General features: G+C 42.5%; 1 protein-coding gene across 3 annotated transcripts in view; it reads right to left on the bottom strand.

Moving 5' to 3' along the window:
- The window catches only part of Ank2 (ankyrin 2), a 605,825-nt gene that overhangs the window by 298,262 nt on the left and 301,098 nt on the right, over positions 1–6,465 (bottom strand). The window lies entirely within an intron of this gene.

Below are 6,465 nucleotides of genomic sequence, written 5' to 3'. Positions count from 1 at the left end.
CACTTCATTTCCATGGGAGAAACTACTCCTAATATGCCAATGGTTGAACAGGACAGACTGACAGACTCAACAGAGCAAATGACGAGCAATCCTAAGGATTCAGACAAAAGAGGAAAATAAAAATGGCTTCCAAGGCTGACTGTGAGAGCCAGGGAATCACAAGGTAGCAATTCTAACCAGAGATTCAGCTTTCCTTTATTTTCTGAATGGGAACTAGTTGATTTTAGTTTGTTCTGATTGGCTTGACACCGTTGACCTTCATTGCTGTGCTAGCCAAGGGTGGCCTTGAACTGTGAATACTCATATTTCTATTGCAGGCAAGTACCAAGTGCCCAGTTAAAGAGTTCTTACTAGCATGATAAAGCATAGTCCCCACTGACCACTAAAATCGACTGAGATAAAGACAGGAGCCTGCTAAAAAAATCCCCAGATGTTCTGATATAGCAGGTTTGAAACGGGTTCAAAGAAACACACTCTTTGGGCAGTGACTAGGTAGTCCTGGTAGTTTTGGTGAGCAAAAAAAACACTCTCATCAGGATATTATAAGGTAAATTATTACCAAATCATGAAATCACCAAGCAAAAAATCATAAAGATGAGTAGATAAAAAAAAATATAGAAAATCCACAGAAGACAAGCCAGGAGGAATTTTCCCGTCCAATAAAACTCCCATCATCCCTGACAGATGGTCATTTTAAATACCTTCAGTAAAGAGAATTGCTGTCTTCAGGCATTGTAGACCATTTTGTCTTATAAACTGATGTTCTAACGAAAAGGTCAATTTATAAGTTATTTGGAACACTGAAGAAATGGAGATATTACTCAGGACAAATTATGCATGAAAACCTCTCCACATCTGATTGAACTCAGAAGACACCATCTTTAATTCAGAGCCAATTTGACCCACATGAACATGTCAACATTCAAATGCTGGATCAGCTATCAGATGTCATCAAGCCATGCTCTGTGTGGCTGCTGTAAAAATAAGGTCTTTGGAGTGTTCCTCACTCACTTCAGTCACACATCTGGTGACATCTGTCACCTCTCTAGTTAAGCAATAACAAGAGAAATAAAAATACCAAGCTCTGACTGGTGACCTGAGTTCCAAAATCCACACGGTGGAAAGAGAGAAATGACTCTCATAGTATGACCTCTGACCTTCACGTGTGCCCTGCAGCACGTGCGCCTCTATCCAAACACGGAAAATAAACAAGTGTTAAAAATTATTTTAAACACACACATAATGAAAAAGTCACAAGATTCGTGAATATTCCAATATTAGGTATCAAATCACCTTAAGTGAATATAGGGTATCTTACAAAGATATTCATCCCACTACCCTGTTAAAAACAGCAATGCTTTCATTTTATTTTATTTTTTAAGGTGTATTTATTTTTATTTTATGTGCACTGGTGTTTTGCCTTCGTGTGGGTCTGTGAAAGCACCTGATCCTCTGGAATTGGAGCTACAGAGAGATGTGAGCAGTCATGTGTGCGCTGGGAATTGAACCCAGGTCCTCTGAAAGAGCAGTCAGCACTCTCAATCACTGGGCCATCCCTCCACCCCTTTATTTTTAAATCTGTGCACAGACATTTTGCCATATGACAAAAGTAGTAGTAGTTATGAAGTCCCTTATCTGTTTACTTGTCGGGGAACACGTCACCAAGCCTAGAGGTCCTAAGTGACTATCCCATGTGACTGATGTTTGGCCATTTCCATTTTCTCCCATAAATTATGCAAACCCGCCTCAGTCTATTCTAGGGCAAAGTCACTGCCATCTTCTTGGCATAAAGTTGGAAAGCCCCTTGAGCTGAGTGATAACATGCTTCTAGGTGGCTTTAGTGCAGTCAGCCAAGATAACTTGGTGGAATAAGAAGTGTCTGTGGACTCGCCTAGGATTTAGATGGGCTTCAAACATTCCTATCCTCTTCCCTTCCACCGCTCCTAATGCATCCTCTGAGCTCCAGAATCTAGTGCAGAGCTGGGATAAGCACCTGCCTTTTCTCCCCAGGCCACCCCAGAACATCAACCTCAGGTCTGTGCCTTCCTTAATACTTATTTTGTGTGAAATAGCTGTGTCTGAAGAAAACTGTTCTTCGAAATGCTAGCAACATTACTAGCCGTGACTTGTTTTACTGGGATCTAAAGAGAGCATGCAATAATAAATGTGTCTGTCTCTTAGCAAAGGTGTCTTTGTGTTGAAGCTAGAGAATGAAAATGGGAGCCACTAACTTGCAGCAGCTGGCCTTGGTGTCCTGCTGAATGAGAGCAATTCCAGCCACATCAACATCTCCCAAGGTCACTCCGAAACCAGCAGGAGAAAGACAGAAACAGTACCTCACTCTTATCAAGCCCAAACACAGACAAAGCACAGACATAGTCCAAGCCACAAAACGCCCACCACCTCCTCTCTTGATAAATGAGAGATGGCTATGTCTTTGCCAATCATGGCTTTTAGTAACTCTGATTTGTACCTGCTTTCTTTTTTTTTTTTTGGTTTTTCAAGGCAGGGTTTCTCTGTATAGCTCTGGCTGTCCTGGAACTCACTTTGTAGACTAGGCTGGCCTCGAACTCAGAAATCCACCTGCCTCTGCCTCCCGAGTGCTGGAATTAAAGGCATGCGCCACCACGCCCTGCTTGTACCTGCTTTCTGACAGTATGCTTGCCATGCAGAAATTGAACCCCCTGTTCTCTGGGAATTCCTTTTTTATTTCAAATCCTGTCAACAAGATCCATCCCTATCGTATGAGCGCCCTGGGTAGCTCTTACTGCAGTGGCCCACTGGCCCTGTCCACTGTGTGTGTCTGCAGTGGTCCACTGGCCCTGTCCACTGTGTGTGTCTGCAGTGGTCCACTGGCCCTGTCCACTGTGTGTATCTCCCTGCTCACTGCAATGTGTCAAAACCACTGCCGTGTTGTGAATTCCTAGTGGTGACTTCAGGGGGAAGATTAACAAACTCAATTACTGAAGCTCAACAGGTTATTCCCTGAAGAGGTCTCTGTCCTTAAAAGTACTCACCAAAACTCTGCTAGTTAAAATAAAAAATAAATAAAAATAAAAACAAAAACAAAACAAACAAAAAAATAGTCTTTGAACTTGTTTTCTAACACTATAAACTTCGTGGTCAAAGACCCTCCAATCCTTTACTCTCATGGCATATAAAGAAGTCATGACCCATCTGTTCTTCATTTCCTGGAGTAGTCTTGTTCTTAAGGAACTTGATAAGGAGATGGACCTCTACCTGGGGAGAAAGGTCTCCACCTGAGTAGATGGCTCTCCAATGGGCCAAGGCAAACTGGTGACCAATCATCTCAGATACTTAGAATTCCCCACCAGCTCACCTCAAACCTCTAGCAGAAACCCACAATGCCTGGCAATGCCTTTGCTTCAACTCTTGCTTTCCTCAGCTTCAATGTTCTTTCCAGATGCTTAACTCTTGGTTGTTATCTCCTACCCAAGGACCATTTAATGGTCTAGTTTTTATATGTGAAAATTTAAAAGGGTGCTATCTAGTAGTAGAGAGCTTTCCTAGAGCACACAAGGCCCAGTTGCTACTGCTGCAGGAAGAAAGACCGGGCTGGGGAGTTGGGGATGACTCGGTCAATAGAGTGCTGCCCTGAAAACATAAGGACCTGCATTCAATCCCCAGATGAAAATGCCAGACTTTTACAGTTGTGGGTGTGTGTACTTGTAATCCTAGAACCGGGAAGGCAGGGCTAGGAATAGCCCTGGGGATTACTGATTCATCTGTCTAGCCTCATTAGGAAGCATCAGGTTAGTGAAAGATCCTCTAAAAGGAGTAGATAGTCTACTTGGGGACAGCACATGTTCTTCTCTAGACTATGTGCACATATGTGTGCACACACATACATGAACACACACACACATCAAAAGAAGACTTAAAGGGAGAGTTGGGAAAGGGATTGAGGGACCAAAGAGACAGGGATAGAAGACCAACAGAATCAACTAACCTGGACCCTTAGGGGCTCCCAGAGACTGAATCACCAACCAAAGAGCAAGCACACGCTGGAACTAGGCCCCTTGCACATATGTTGTAGATGAGCAACTTGGTCTTAATGCAGGTCCCCCAACAACTGGAACAGGGCTGTCCCTGAGCCTGTTGCCTGCCTGCCTACCTGTAGATAGGATAACCTTGTCCAGCCTTAATGGTAGAGAATACACCTTATCCCTCAGAGACTTGGTGTGTGTGTGTGTGTGTGTGTGTGTGTGTGTGTGTGTGTGTGTTGGGAGGAGAGACATCCAGAGGGGAGCTTCCCTTCTCAAAAGAAAAGGGGAAGGTAGAAATGGGAGAAGGACTTGTGTGAGGGGCTACTGGGAAGAGAGGAAGGGTTGATATTGGGATGTAAAGTGAATGAATATGTAAATTAAAAAGATAAAAAAGAGGGGCTGGAGAGATGGCTCAGTGGTTAAGAGCACTGATTGCTCTTCCAGAGGTCCTGAGTTCAATTCCCAGCAACCACATGGTGGCTCAAAATCATGTAATGGTTGTGTAATGGAATCTGATGCCCTCTTCTGGTGTGTCTGAAGACAGCTACAGTGCATTCACATATATAAAATAAACAAATCTATAAATAAATAAATAAATAAATAAATAAGGAGAAAAGGGGGAGTAAGGGAGAGGGAGAAACTAGTAACCTGCAGTGCAAAATGATATGAAGCAATAATCAGCTCCATCATGCATTCACATACATCTCAATGGTTTGTATAGGATATTACTTCTTAAGTCATTTCAAATTAGAATATATAACTTTCAGTTATTTGAAGACTGCAAACCTGTAAGCACTCATGTTGCAGTCTGTCATTTCTACTTCTTTCAAAAGCAGGACATTCCTTCTGAAAGGCTTACCACAATAAGCAACCATTAAGAAAACAGGAACAACATAAAATGTTATCAACTATGTGTTACATGGTCTCCAAACAGTTTTGTATCTGTTATGCAAGCATGTGTACAACACCCTCTTTTCACAGATGAGTACTGATGTGTGGTCCCAATGGAATGGGTGGCACTGGGAATCAACCCACTATCATCAGCTGTATGAGGGCGTGCACATGCACGGGCTCTCTACCACGTAGTAAGTATGTTTTCAAGAGTGATTCTTTTTAGGTGAAATGGCTTTCAACATTCAATAATTCAGTGTTTGGGTGAATGCACACACATATACACTCAAAAGTTGCTACTAATTTGCTCTATTTTAGCTATAAATTTGGAAAAAATAAGGTCCTAAAATCAACCGAGGAAAATAAAACCTAAATATATGAATAAATGCATAACTATACATAAATATATATGTATTAAATATATACATTATTTTTTTTACATGGAGGTTCTAGTGTCTCATTGCCCTGTAATACTTTGCTCCTGTGGATTTACCATCATCTTTTGAGAGCTTCTAAGTTCCTTGAGATACATTTCCCACACCTTTAACAATCCTGAGGACAGAGACTTCAGAGAAAGCCTAGGGGAATCTTGAAGGGATACTGTGAGGTATAAGATATCTGTACCCCCCACCTCAATCAGCTAATACTCCATAAAAACACCCTGCAGTGACAGGAAACCCAGAACCCTCAGCTGCTTAAAGATTCTGTGCTCCTGTCTCCCTGAATTATCTATTTGCCTTTTATCAGCCATCACTGTCTTCATGCTATTATTAAAAACTGCCATGTGTGGGCACGCTTGTTTCTATGGGATTACATGACCACATGACACTACACAACAAATGCGCCACTCTCTTGTTAGCTGTATCTTTTAAATATCAGAGATTTCAAATCATTTAGACTTTTGTTGGGAGAACATGTATTATGCTACAGAGCGGCAGTTTGGAAACTCCGTGCACACCCAACATTAGCCAAATGAGAAATATTCATTTGTTTATGACTATTATTTTAGTAATCTACTCATTCAAAATCCAAGGCCACCAAGAAGAAACCATTTCCGAGAGAATCCTATGGGATACCCCGCCCATATTTTCTATCCAGGACATGAAGGGATCTTAAGAGAATTTACTCTGGAAGGCATCCCTTTTAGAGGTGAGGCTCAGGAGCCCTGCAAGGCTACAGTTCACAGGGAGTCGGGCCATAAAGAAGTGCTGGCTTTGGGTGGGGCTGCCTAGTTTGCAAGCCCTCACCCCATCTCGCCCCCTCCCCCCACGTACACACCGGAGTCTTTTTCCACGAAAACCAAGGCTGTGGGGATGTATCAGGGTAAGAAATCCTACCCACTGCTTTGTGTGCCCAGCCCCTCCCCCCGCCAGTAATGTCTTGAGCTGTTTATCTTAATCTTTAAAAGAGCTATCAAGCTAATGACAGAGGAATCTGTGGAAGATCTAAGAAAGCAAAGAAATAGCATGCGGGGAATGCTACAGCTCCTGTCACAACAGTCTTTTCATTAGGAAGAACACATTAAGGGTGGGACCAAAAAGACATCCCCTGTCTAGCCATCTCAAGA

Source organism: Mus caroli, unplaced genomic scaffold, assembly GCF_978045245.1.
Source record: "Mus caroli unplaced genomic scaffold, Mus_caroli_1 scaffold_3, whole genome shotgun sequence".
In the NCBI taxonomy this organism is placed as follows: Eukaryota; Metazoa; Chordata; class Mammalia; order Rodentia; family Muridae; genus Mus; species Mus caroli.
Note: the sequence above shows the minus strand (reverse complement) of the source record. Positions and strands in the feature narration are given on the sequence as shown.